Raw genomic sequence first — 14646 nt, forward strand, 5'->3', positions numbered from 1 at the left:
AATAAGTAATTTCAACTCTGGGGGGGGGGTGTCATTTCAGAAGGGGGAGTGTGGAGCTCAGGCTTAACGCAATGGTGGTTCTTGAGATGCCGCCGCCCCCAGTGGCTCAATCTGCTGTCTCTGTCCATCCTCCACTCAGAGCAACACTGAATAGGCCAATCCATTAAGAAGTCATGAAGAAAAGTTTTGTTATGAAGAAGAAAAGGCTCTAAGTGCAGTTTCCTTGAAATTTGGCAGGCTGGTTTTAGGAAGTTGATATAACATAAAAAATTGTAGTCACGGTATAGAAATCTGGCGAAGGGTTGTAAAAGAAAATGTGTACTCGTCACAATTAAGAGAATCACAAGGCAGCCTTGATATAGTAAAAAGAGCCCTGGTCTTGGGGAGAGAAGGGCTGGGTGTGCATTTTTGGGGGGGGGGCATGCATTTTTGTCCACTTGCTGGATGACATCAGGCAAATCACTAAACCGCTCCGAGCTTTAGTTTATTCATCTGTAAAATGGGGATACGGACATCTATCTCCCAAGGCAATGGAAGGATTACATACAATTGTACTCAAGACAGCTGTAAAATGATGAACAAACAGAAGAAATTGTTTGCCTGGGAGTTTAAAGACCAGAATCTTCCAAACAACAGAATGCTGAATATAGCAAAGTCTAGTTCAGGTTTAAAAGACTAACATTTGAGTACTTACTGTATCTAAGCCTAGTAGATATATTTCATTTAATTCTCATAAATAATCTGTGAGATAGATGCTCTTATCATCTCTGTTTTATAGACGATAAACCCAAGGCACAGAGAAGTGAAATAACTCATGCCATATCCCCCAAATTAGCAAGTGTCAAGGCCTGAACACACACACGGGTTCTTTAAGCTCAGATCACATCCTCTTTCTTCGTAGACTACTCTGTACGCACTCACGTGCGTTATCTCACTTAAAATGCACAACAATCCAATGAGGACTGTATTATCATTTCCATTTAGTCAGCAAGGATGGTAAGGCACAGAATAAGTAACCTCAAGGCCACAAAGTTAAAAAGTTTGAGTCAGGATTAAAACTAAGCAGCCTGACCTCAGAGTCAGTATCCTTAGCCATCACTCTAATATTAGGAACTATTCTAAAATTATTTTAAAAATAATCATTCACTTTCTAAATTATGGTATTGCAATGCCTCATGAAGGAGTCGCCATGGGAAAGAATACAGGGCAAAGAGGTGACCCCCTGTGTGAGTGACCCAGATGATGACCACTGGTGTGTCCTCGGGGCCACTCTCAGCAATATAGGTGGGGGAGAGTCGGCTGCGATGGAAATCACAGTGACGTCACAGAGGATCACTTCCACGCATTGGTGGTGAATACCTGTTTTAAAGCACTGAACTGCATCTGTGCAAATATATAGCATCAATCCCCTTCCTTTTTTTTTTTTTTTTTTTTGAGGGGAGGTAATTACATTTGTTTGTTTGTTTGTTTATTTATAGGGGAAGTACTAGGGATTGAACCCAGGACCTCGTGTGTTGTAAGCATGCGCTCTTCCACTTGAGCTGTATTCTCCACCATCAATCCCCTTCCAAATCCACAAAATGCAGAAACAAACCAAAGGGAAACCGCCAGAGGATGTGTGGAGCCTAGATCAAGTCTTTCATCAACTGTTGTGCTCTTAGGAATTAATATATTTAAACGTCAGTAATTCCAATAGTTCCAGTAATCTGGAACACACTTCAGCCTGTCCTGGAACCCTCCTTCCAGTCACCGGCCGGTCCAGCTACCGTGCGCTCAGTGTCCCCTTTTCACCTGGAGGTGGCAGCACGCGTGTCGATCGCCAGCTGGAGAGTCCGTGTGGCTGCAAATTGGAAACAGAACATGAGAACTGGGGTTAGACACAGAAATAAGACCCACGAACTCCGACTTCGGAGAAAGCACGGCATTCATTTAAACCCCTCCAGTCTAGCCGAACTTGGAATTCCCCATGAGCAGGCCTCGTGGCCCGAGGAGACCCGCAGTGGGGCGGACCCGCAGCATCCTTTGCCCCGCCTGCGCAGAGGCCTTGGCGAGCTCCGCAGGGTAGGGGCAGGGACAGGGCTCCGAACAATATCCTGGGGGGTTATCAGTCCCTTCGCAGCCAGATTGCACGCCAGGGCCGGCCCTTCGCATTCCTTAAGCCCTTACATAAATACATCCGCCGCTACCGGGGATGCGCGCCCCGCCAGGGGTCCTCGCACGAGCCCTCCCTCCGGGGGACCGGTGAGCCACCCCGCAGGTCTCAGGGCTGGGCTGCTGCGGGCTCCGCCGCGCTGACTTCCCGCACACGACAGGTGCCCGCAGAAGCGGAGGAATTGGTCCTGGCGCTGCAGTCCGGGGACAGGAGGCTTTTCCCTTTAGAAAAGACCAGTTATTTTGTCCCCCACTTTTCCTGACAGGGACCTGTCCTCTTTCTATGCCTTCTCTCCCCTCAGGTGACTGCTAATCCCATTCAAACCAAAAGATGAGAGACTCAGTGTAGCCTTCTTCAGGAATACTTACATTTGTAAGAAAAAAATTGGTACCTCTGCATACTATATAATAGTGCCATTTCAGGCATGTGAACTGGCTTTTTTAGGGGCGATCTTTTGGGGCAGTCGTTTTCTTTCTAGGATTTCTTAATCTCCTAACTCACAATTGGCTCGTGCCTCACTCATGGCTGCGCACATGTGGCAGAAAGGGCAGGCTGACCTCCCTGCAAACCTTCTTCTCTTAGGTGAAGTATGCATGACCGTATTAATCTGAATAGCAATTTAGAGGCCCAAAATAGAAAAAGCATAAAGCGCAGAAACTTCTCAACTCAAAGCTGATTCGCCAGGAATTGCAGTTGCTTCAGGTTTGGGAAACGCCCATTACTCACACGGTCTTCTGACAGGTCAGTGTTAATCCCTGGTGTTCATAATGATGATAATTACTATATGTGAACCGTGTAGCTGGCATCCATTGCCATCAACTGATACTCCAGTGCAGAGACTCAGTAGGGAGCACATTCCAATTAGTTTATCCCCCATGAAAGCAGATATAATAATTCTCCTCTTCTCTCCCGACCTTAATGGCCTGCCTTTCAGTGAACTCACCCTTCAAGGGAAGAGTTCTGCCTTTGCTTCTCCCCTCCTCACCTTCTAACTCTTCCCAACCCCCTCCCTCACTTGACCACCCAGGAAACTGTCTGTCTGGATTATACATTATGAAATTTGATTATAGTTGATTAAATACATTGTTAAATGTTGTCCCGACTTGTTCTCAGTTTTCTGAAAGCATAATCTTCTGAACTAGGCTGTAAGTTTTGAGAGGACAAGAACCATAGTCATTAATAACAGACTTAATTAGATATATTAATAAGATTAATAGTATGCTTAATGAATATTTGTTTCATAGACAGGTATCAAGATGCAACTTTATTGTTGAGACAGGAAATGTCATCCATTTAATCTTTTTTTTAACTTTTTTTAATTTAATTTTTTTTAATTTCTAATTTTTTTGAGGGGGAGTAACTAGTTTTATCTATTTACTATTTTTTTGGTGGAGGTACTGGGGACTGAACCCAGGACCACGTGCGTGCTAGGCGTGCACTCTACCACTTGAGCTGTCCCCTCACCCCCTCCATTTAATCTTTTGATGAAAGTTTCCCGAGTTTCAGCTGTGTCACACCCTGTGCTGGGCTATGTAGAGGGTATTACATATGAAGAAGACATAGTCCCACCTTAATTTGTAGGAAGACAAAGCATTCACACAGCTCACCAGAAGGCAGCGTAAATGCCTTAGAAGTGTTGAAAGCAAGGAGCTCGAATATTGAGAGGGGCAAGGAGAGAGCTCCTTTGGCTGGTGGTTGAGGAAAATTTCAGAGAAACAGCGTCTGAGCCGGGCCTTGGAGAACAGGATTTCAGAAGGCATGGGGGAAAAGCTGTAGGCAGAAGACATAGTAATAGCAAAAGTAGGGGGATGGGAAATAAATTCTAAAACTTGCATGGGGAGGGGGAGGGTGTAGCTCAAGAGGCAGAGCGCATGCTTAGCATGCACGAGGTCCTGGGCTCAATTCCCAGTACCCCCTCCAAAACTAAATATGCAAACTTAATTACCTCCCCCCAAAATAAATAAAACAATTAAAAAAAAAACTTGCATGGGGAAACCAAGAGGTTCACTTTGATGGCACTGATATTGTGACAGTAACAGCAGCTGACATTTATTAAGAACCTACTCTATGCCTGGTATTACGCTTTATGTGCTTTATCTCATTCTATCCTCCCAACAACTCATGAGGGAGGTGCTGTTAATACTCCCATTATATGGATGGGGAAGCAGAGGTTCAGATGGTTTATCCAAGGCCAAAGCACTGCTAGGCTGGGACCTGACTCTGGAGCCAAACTATTCCACCTCCAGGATGTGTGTGGCAGGAAAATGAGAAATAAGACTGAGGAGGTTGTTAGACAGGTCATATTAAATTGGACCTTAAATGTCAAAACTCAATTTGGTAAGTCATGTGGAGCTTGCTGAAGATGATTGAACAGGTAGGCCACTCAATTAAAGCCACCCTCCTTTAGGAAGATTAATATGGTGGTTGGAGGTAAGACAGCTTGGAGAGAACAAACACAGAGGAAGAAAGACCAAGTAGGAGGTGAATGCAAGTTGGGGGAGGGGTGAAAATTCAAAGTCTGAGCGGAGCAGTGAGAATGGAACGTAAGAAATTGCTGTGGGAGACATTTCAGAAGATTTCTGTGGGGCTTGGTCACTTGGTGTAGAGAAGGGTGAAGGAAGGAGTGGACAGTGACTCCAAGGCATCAAGCTGAACCCCAAGGAGACAGCCACAACGTGGGCAGGCAGAAGGAGGAGACAAGCAGGCTGGTTAAAGGAGGCTCCCTTTGGTTGGTCAGTAGAGTTGGTGGAAATACACTGGACTATATTTTGGTGGTCACGTACAGCTGACAGGGGAGATGCTCGTCTGAAACCCTGGAAAGGGGTTAGAGCTGAGGGTACAGATTTGGGAATACATCCCAGTGAAGCTGAGAAAGAGCCCACTCATGGACAGAGAGAAAAGAGAGGAAAAGAGGGGGCCAAGAGGGTACCTAGATAGAACCTTGGGGAGGAGCTGGAGGAAGACAAGTCACAGAAGTAGGGCTGGTCAACACGAAGGGAGATCGAGGAGACATTACAGAAGCCAATGGAGGAAATATTCAAGGCAGAAGGATGGTCACTAGTATCATGAACTTCAGAAAGTTGAAAAGGAGGAGGACTAAACTGCTTTGCCAGCTAAGGGGTCACTGGATCTAACCCTAGAGAATGAGGTCAATACCTTATGGCACATGTGTATAGTGGAGTATTCTGCATACTTGAAAAAACTCAGACAACTGAAAAAAATTCTAACAATATTTAAGGATTTGGCAAAGTGCTTATAATATAATGTTAAGCAATCAATCAATCAATCAATCAATCAAATAAGATCGAGAGGATGCAGATTGTATCTCTATAACGTGATCCCAGATTTATTTAGTCTGTCTACATTTTTAACATGAACAGAATATTAACATACACTGGGGTGTTCCCCTATGTTATCTGCCAGGCTCTTCTGCTCTTGTTGAGTTAAGCAGGGTGATAGGCAGAGCTGAGAACTGGAAGGAGTTCAAAAGGCAGGATTGCCTGATATTGGAAAGAACTTGGAGCTACTTGCATGAAGGATCAGGGGAGATCAGGAAGAGGGCAGGAGGAGGCAAGAAAGAACAGGTGGTAAATTTCAGGCAGAAGAGCCCAGGCAGGGCAGAGCACTTGAGAGTGAGTCAGAGCAGAGAGACGTGGCCTGAGTCAACGAGACTCAGAGGAGACAGAGATCTTCAGATTCGCTTACGTTTGCCATGTCTCAAACAACGTGATTCAGTTTATTTGAAAAAAGGAAGCAAAAATTGACATGTATTTTTAATGACTTTCGGGATGTTGTATAGATGAATCCTCTTTTTTAAAAGCATTTAATGATGAAAAATTTCCAAACATTCCCAAAAGTAGAGAAAACACTTTAATGAACCTGATTCATCCATCACTCAGCTTCAACAATTTTTAGTGCACAGCCGATCTGTTTCACCTACAGCCCCCACACTCTTCCCACTCCATTACTTTGGAGCAGTCCTATCATCTATAAATATAAATAGGTATCTCTAAAATAAATGTTCTTTAAGCATAAACATGATCACACTTAGAAACCACCAATAATTCCTTAGATTACCAAATATCCAGAGTTCACAGTTTCTCAGCTGTCTTATAATTTTTTTTTTTTTAGTTTAAATTGGAATCCATAGTCCACACATTGCAACTAATTACTCTTGCTCCTAAGTCTTTTTTAAACTACAGGTTCCCCCTTCATCTCTTCTATTGTTCCTTGAGTTTTTTTCCCTGAAGAAATCCACAGTAGGGAATTTGGCTGATTGTATTCCCATGGTGGTGTCATTTACTGTCCTTCTGTTCCTTGTATTTCTGTAAATTAGTAATTTTATAAAAATGTTCTTCAAGGTGGCTTTAGCAAAGAACTGTCTTAAAAGGATGGAATTAGACATGGGTGAAACAGTGGTGAAATGCAAATAAAGTCTGTTGTTTGTTAATCATACTAACATTGATTTCTTGGTTTTGATAAGTGTCCTGTGTTTACATAAAATGTTAACATTTGGGGAAGATGGGTGAAGGGTATATGGAAATGCTTTTCACAATTTTTGCAACTTTTTCATAAGGCTGCATTTATTTCGAAAAAACAAAGGTAAAAAATCAAAAGAGGCATTTCAATATAATGATAGAGGTTGAAGCGAGATTGTAGGGAGTCTAGAAATAAGGGGGAGAAAGGAAAGAGCTCATTGGTCACATTTGGTCATTTAAAAATTGTAAAGAAATTAAGAAGTAGCTCAAGGGAATAGCAAGATGATGACAGTTTAAAAAATTTTTGTGTTAAAGGCTAGAGGAGACCTGAGCTTGCACGCAAGAACGACAGAAGAATTTGAAGACACGAAAGGTAAATAAGATAATTTGTATGTGTTTAAATTTTCTATAATAAAAGTTTGTTTTAAAAAAAGAATAAATAAAATAATTGATGTTATAATGAAGGATAGAATACAGAGTAGAGAAGGGTTTGCCTGGGCAAGGGAATAAAAACACCACGTCTTTCTCTAAAATAAGAGGAACCCAGGAAAAGATGGACGTGGACAGAGAGAAATTCTAGGAGAGAAACAGAGTTGAGGTGATATATGCGTGGAGACTTCTTACTTCACAGGAAAATGAAATTCTCAGATGAAAGCGAGAAACACAGGGATAAACTAGAGATTTGTGGAGCCTAGAAAATTCTGTGCTGGGACTTGGGAGGGAAGAAGCAGGAAGCCAATTTCATGACGGAGAACTGTGAAAGCAGGGACGGCCCCGACGTGCTTGGGGAGGGGGAGCACTTAGCAGGCCCCGCGGCGCAGCTGCGGTGCACTCTGCAGCCCAACTTGGCAGCTCTGGAGTGAGCAGGTGGCCGGTGACCTAGAGTGGGGGTTGGGTTGGGAGCATTGGCAGGTGAAAGGGCCAAGGGGGCCAAGGATGTTAGCAAGGGCGGCAGTGAATGGCTGGAGGCCAAGGGCTCTGTGGTGGACATGCCTGTCCCTGGTCTCACAGTCATATGCCATTGACCTTGACATATGGAGTTCCTGGAAATTCTTCATCTGGCCAAGGGGGATGTTTACTTCAGCAAAGTCCAAGTCATAAAATGACAGAGCCAGGGTTTACCTTTTTTGTGGATTGTTCACCTTCACGGCCTTTTTCTTTCTGGATGAGTTACCAGTGGGATGTTAGTGGCTCCACAGAGATGAGACTCCCTTCTTCTCTGTGACTTTACCGACTGTCTGAGATTCTTGGCACCGATTACTTCCTCAGGTGGGGAGGATGGGAATCTCCAATCACTAGAGCTGGTTCTTTGACTTTTCAGGTGGGTTCTTGGAACAAGTGTCCGATGACCCCGAAAAGCCACCTCCACTCACTGCTCAGGTAGAAGAGAATCCTACCAGTTTCTAGTCCTCTCAGGAGATGGCTTTGGGGAACCATTCCTCATGAGAAAGCGAAGAAGAGGAAACTTGAATTCAGGAATGTGTTTCCAAAAAGACAGTGTATTTTACTCTGCTAGGGCTGCCATAACCGGGCGCAGCAGGTCCAGCAGCTTAGGCAGGAGTGTGTTGCCTCACAGCTCTGGAAGCTGGAAGACCGAGACCAAGGTGTTGGCAGGGGTGGCTCCTCCTGAGGGCTGTGAGGGGAAAATCTGTTCTAGGTCTCTCTCCTTGGTCTGCAGATGGCCGTCTTCTCCCTCTTTCTCTTTCTCTTCGTCACTGTCTTCCCTCTATGGGTGTCTGTGCCAGTGACCAAATCTTCCACTTTACAAGGGCACTAATCCTATTAGATTAGGACCCACCCTAATAACCTCATCCTGACTTGACTAATTACATTAGCAATGACCCTATTTCCAAACCACGTCACGTTCTGAGGCACCAGGGGCTAGGACATTGACGTATGGATTTGGGGGTAGCACGACTCCAACCATAACAGATGGGGTTGGTACACTCCGTTTCTTTGTCTCTCCTTAGCAGCTTCCCTCCTGTAGACCCTTATGACCCTCTGCCTGGGGTAGTGGAATTGTTTCCCATGGGTCCTTGTCTCCTGTCCCTCAACCTCCAGTCCACCTTGCACGTGGTTGTCAGATTCATCTTTCTAAAATTCCCAATTTTATCATGATTCCTGATGAGAAACCATCCATGGTCCACTGCCTAAGAAGTGGTCCCCAGACTTTCCAGTTGGGCAGAGTCATGTGGCAAGTTGAAAGAAATGCAGATTTTGGGGTTTTACTTTCTGACATTCTGGTTTATAAGGTCTGGTATTTTAAAAAAGATCTTGAGGTAATTTTAATCATCAGATTGATCTAGAGAAGAGATTCAAATTCCTCACAATCTGACGCAAGTTTCCTCTCCAACTTCACCATCCTCTAGAACCCTCTGTCTATTTCCTGGGTTCCAAAAGTGCTGTGACAATCCTGCCCCAATGTAGCTTCATGTTGGACCACCTAAGGGGGTTATCCCTCCCCACCACTTCTCCAACCTGCTCCAGTCCTTCTCAAGTCCTACCTTTCCTTTGACATCTCCCTACCCCTCTGTGCTGCTGTCCCCTCCCCTTTCCTGACCTACTGTATCTCCTTGTCCATGTCACTCACTAGACAGAGAGCTCTACTGTGTGAAGGTTCATAGATCACAGAAGGCCAAGGCTGAGAGGGCCCTCAGCCACACGTGTCCCAAAGGTCCTCATTGTTCAGAAAAAGAAACAGAGGTCCCTACATGCTATGTTCAGGGACACACAGTGGTAGAAACAGGAAATGGTTCAGGGTGTGACTCCAAACAGGAGGACTGAATAAAACCCTTAGACCTCGTATCCTTTTCCCTACTCCACACAGCCAGGGGATTATTGACTCTGGTAGGGGACTAGAGCAAATGTGTTCTCTGCAGAGACAGCTGAAGAAGGTCTGGAGTTGGGAACTCAAGGTACAGCAGAGGGCAGAGCAGATTACTATACTGAGAAGAGTGGCGTTAGGTGAGAGTCCACAGACTTAGCAGTTTACCCCGGACCAGTGTCATCAGAAATGCCTAAAACAAACAAACAAACAAAAAATGGAATCATTTCTATTGGGAGAAATTGACCAGTCTAAGAAGAGGTACTGACAGAAAGGGTTTATCCAAAAAAATGGCTAGTTTTCAACAGGCCACACCCACGCACACCAAACTGTGAGAACACAAGGCAGGAGGAGAGGAGACTGCAAGGAAGGATGTAGCCAAGAGCTGATAGACTCTTATTGGTGTTGAGAGGAGTTTTACACAGTTCTGTGTGAGTTTGGGGGATAAAATTGAGACATAGGTGGATAAACAAGTTCATACTGTATAGCAGAGGGGAATATATTCAATATCTTGTAGTAGCTCACGGTGAAAAAGAATATGACAATGAATAAATGTATGTTCATGTATGACTGAAGCACTGTGCTGTATGCCAGAAACTGACACAACGTTGTCAACTGACTAGACCTCAATAAGAAAAAAATTGAGACATAGAAAGATAAGGCAATTATTAAGTTCAGGAAAAAGAGAAAACTGTATGGGAAAGGAAATGTTATCATGCACACGTTCAACTCCCTTAAGCTTTTGAGAAAGCAGAGTCCCAAAAACATCTTCAAGGGGGGACTTCACTCCTTGCTTAATCTCTCTGTCTCTAGTGACCTGTAAAGTTAAAGGAATGGCTTCAAAATAGAAATAACTCCAGACCCTTGGTTCAATGGCTTTTTCCTCTTTTTGAAGCTTTCCAAAACTTTTTAGGTGGTTCTGTTGGTAATGCTGAAATATTGCCTTATGCCAATGCTTTCCACATGAATTTATATGTTCTTTGGTGTATGAATTACCAGAAAGTTGCTCCAATTTTTTTGATAATTATTTAATGTTAGCAAAAAATATATATAAGGCTTTATCTTTGGTGTCAATACTCTGAGACTATCAGCCTCCAACTCTTCTTCCTGGTGAGATTTTCCTAGTATGGAGGAAATTCTTTTCTGTTCATGCCTCTTCCCCATCTAAAATTCCTCTTCTCTTTCTGCTGCTTACGCTTTCGGAAATAAAAGCTAGGCAGGAAGGTACTTGGTATGCTATTTTGGTTTTCTGTCTTACTTCATACCTCCCCTGAGGTAGAGCAGGCTACTCCTTAAGTTGGGGTGAAGGAAAAAGGGAAAGAGGAAATGAGACAGAGAAAAATAAGGGGCATTTCAACATATTTTCCATCCACATTTAGTCCACTCTCTGGCATGCAGGAGTCTGCATGTATATTTTCTGGGATCACGAGTAGTTAAGTGGTGATGCACAGTTAGCACTTAGATGTTCATTTTTTTTTCATACTTTAAAAAATTATTTAAGAAATATGAATTCATTGCAGACTCCCCCACAAAAAAAACCAGACAAAACACTAATTAAAAGTTACTTGTAATCTCAGAAATAGTCACCTTAGTCCAGCATACCATTAACCACTCAATGCAAGAAACCAAAACCAGAAATGAGGGATGAAGCCCTGAAGCCTGTGAACCACCAGCTCCAGAAACTTCTGAGACTCAGTTCCTGCCCACCTTGCTGCTTGGTGGTTCCATGGTTTGCCCGTGGTTGACGGACACTGCCGCACTAATCTTTATCAGATAGCTTCCTTTTGGTTGTAAGTGACAGAGACCCAACTCAGGTTTATTTAGAAAAAAATAAACAGAAACAGGATGTCTGCTCAGATTGTGTAAGTTTGAACACCAGCTCTACATGGTCTTTGTTATTTATTTATTTAGTGTTGTGTAGCCTACTTTTATTTTATTTTATTTGTTTATTTTTTTATTGAAGTATAGTCAGTTTACAATGTTGTGTCAGTTTCTGGTGAACAGCATAATAGTTCAGTCACACATATACATATATATGTTTGTTTTCATATTCTTTTTCATTATAGGTTACTCCAAGATATTGAGTATAGTTCCCTGTGCTATTCAGTATAAACTTGTGGTTTATCTCTTTTATATATAGTAGTTAGTATCTGCAAGTCTGGAACTCCCGATTTATCCCTTCCCACCCTCTTCCCCTCTGGTAACCATAAGTTTGTTTTCTATGTTATATGCCTGTTTCTGTTTTATAAATAAGTTCATCTTTTTTTCAGATTCCACATATGAGTGATATCATATGGTATTTTTCTTTCTCTTTCTGGCTTAGAATGACATTCTCTAGGAACATCTATATTGCCTCAAATGGCATTAATGTTGTCATTTTTATGGCTGAGTAGTATTCCTTTGTATAAACATGCCACAACTTCTTTATCCAGTCACCTGTCGATGGACATTTAGGTTGTTTCCATGTCTTGGCTATTGTAAATAGTGCTGCCATCTACCAGGTCTCTAGCATGTTACTACCTCTTAAAGCCTCTGCTTCCTTATCTGGAAAATGGTACCCCTCTTCTTGCGAGGTTGTTACAGGAATTGAGTGAAACAAGGCATGTGCCTGGCACACAGTAACCCCTCCATGAACGGTAGCTAGTGTCAGTGGTAACTGAAAAGAATCTAGTTTCCTGAAGAATGGGGAAAGTTGTATTGCTAGCATGTTATTACTAGAGGAAGCTGGAAGGTAACGAACAAAGGGGAATGAGGCAGGAGCTTTCCTTCTCACATGCACGTAACTTCTTAAAGCCCACCATGACCTCTGCAAGGATTACTGATGTGGACAGTCGTGATGCTCACATCTTATTTACCCACAGTGCCCTGAGTGACTACTTCCTGACTCACAGGCAGGTCCCTGTAGCCAGAGTCCAGGAGAACTCCAAGTTTCATCAATCATGAAAGGAGATTTTGCCAAAGATCAGCTGGGACACGGAGAACTCTGCAGTTTGAGATGGTGGTTTCAAGCCTGCTGGGATACAGAAAATCATTTAAGACATCTCTGAGAGTTTGGGGCTGCTCGTTCTACCAAGGGTACTGCCGGGGAGGAAGACATTGTCCCCTCTACCACTCTTGAGTTCTTGTGGCTGGACTAGTAATGAAATTGACACCTGAAGAATTGACAGGACAAACTTCGGTTTGGGTGCTTAATTAGTAAGGAATTTAAGCAAAATTTGGGCTTGGGCAGTAAATTAGTAAAGAAGTAACAAGGTCTGTTTATACGGTCTTCTTGGCTTTGGATTCCCTGTCTCTCTGGTGGTAAGAATGTCTTTCTACTTCTCATTACCCGGAGGGCGCCTATCACATGGGAGATTTATTTCCTACTTTCAGGGAGAGAGAAAGGAGTGTCAAAGTGTCCCTCTTGCACTGGCCATTTCTTAAGTAATTTTAATTCAAAATAATCAATATGTCGTTGAGGCATATTTTGGGGTGGCCTGCCCTGGGCCCCAACAGTACACTCACACTGTGTTTATGTCCTTTGTCCATCTGCTTGACTTTTTTAGTTAAATCAAATGTGTTTGGGGCAGAGGGATATTTAATAATAAAAAATGTAATGAAAAACCAACCAAAGTCTGATAAGAACCTCTTCAGAAATGAATACCTTAATCTCTAGTTCATAGATTTTCAACTGTTCTTAATAAAATAGTTATTAAAACATATCAGGACCCAGTACACTCTGGTGTAAAGAACCAAGTCAATGTCAATGTCTCAACCAGAATTTGTGATGAACTAATGTAACTGAACAGGACCCCATGGGGCCTTCTGGGGGGTGGTGGTGGGGATGGGTGGGATGGGGAACAGATCTCTCCCTCAAATTCCCTGCTGTAGGTCCTCTCTGTTAATAGTATCTCATGCATATTTCTTGAATTTTTCAGGTGCTAAAAACCACCACTAAATGGGAGAAATCAACTACTTGGTGATCATCAGCACATAGCCTATAAGATCTTCTGGTGCCCAAGGATCGATCATGTTAACCACCCTGTTATCTCAACATCAACCAATCAGAGAATTGTGCAGTAGCTGACCACATACCCTGTGACCCCACCTCCCTCACTTGGCTTTTAAAAATTCTTTGCTAAACCCCTTCGGGGAGCTCAGGGTTTTGGGGGGCACGAGCCACTGTTCTCCTTGCTCAGCCCTGTGATAAACCTTTCTCTGCTCCAGACTCCAGTGTTTTAGTGTATTTGGTCTCACTGAAACCTCGGGCATATGAACTTGTGTTCAGTTAACAATAATATATACAAATAATCAGATCTGGCTTGAGATGGCCTAGGTTGAGAATATAGGCCCCAAAGGGATGTGCTGTTTCTCATCAAGTCCCAGGTGTAGGATGGTGAGGCCATAAGGTGATGTCCCTTCTTATGCCCCAGGTCTGTAGTGTAGGTAAGGCTGCCACCTGTTTGAACTGTGGGCTTGTGATCTAAGCAGACAGCTTTTTCCTAAGTATGGCTGAGTACCATGGCACCCTACCCAGTCCACTTGTGGTTTTTTTTCCTACCAGAATAAAATTCTCCATTAAAACTGAATGGTAATTAAATAATTTTTAATCTCCACTCTACATAAAAGGCAACCTACAATTTAGAGCAAGATTTAAAGCGATAGACGTGCCTCTTAGTCATTTTTTCCGCCACAAATCTGCTTCAATAGTTGGGAATATTTGTTGACTCTGACTCCAAGTCTTTCTTTGTGTTTGAGAAAAACACGCGCCCTGAATCTTCTGCAGCTTCTCTCTGTCTTAGTTGCAACTTCAGGAATCCTGATGAGTGCCGTCAAAGTTGTAATTTAAAGCTTTTGGAAACAAACAAACAAACAAATAAAACTTTTGGGAGGCTGAGGCTTTCTCTGTGTGAGGCAGTTGTCAGTCCTCTTTACGGAACAACTCACTTCCCCTTTGTCGCTCTGTGTAATAAAGAAGGCAGAGTCTTGCTCTTGCTGACTTGGCAAATTGCTGAGTAAGAGAGGAAGATTACGGCCACAGCAGGTGTGCACAACAGGGTCTTTCTGAAACCTCCTCTTCCATGGTCTTTTTCTAACCGGGAGTCCCTTTTCAAAGGGACTGATCTCCTTTGCCTCATCACAAGGCAGAGAGTAGCTCAATGACTAAATTCAGCATCAGAAGGCAGCAGATCTTCCCACCCTGTTTCCAGACT

At 43.3% G+C, this 14646-nt stretch overlaps 1 long non-coding RNA gene across 1 annotated transcript in view; it reads left to right on the forward strand.

Moving 5' to 3' along the window:
- LOC116669058 overlaps positions 1-13896 on the forward strand; it is a 15837-nt gene extending 1941 nt beyond the window's left edge. Inside the window, exons 2-3 of the long non-coding RNA XR_004326435.1 lie at positions 6946-7003; positions 13372-13896. This is a non-coding gene — a long non-coding RNA (uncharacterized LOC116669058). The remainder of the gene's footprint in view (positions 1-6945; positions 7004-13371) is intronic.
- Positions 13897-14646: the final 750 nt, after the last annotated feature.

This window comes from Camelus ferus, chromosome 15 (assembly GCF_009834535.1).
Source record: "Camelus ferus isolate YT-003-E chromosome 15, BCGSAC_Cfer_1.0, whole genome shotgun sequence".
In the NCBI taxonomy this organism is placed as follows: Eukaryota; Metazoa; Chordata; class Mammalia; order Artiodactyla; family Camelidae; genus Camelus; species Camelus ferus.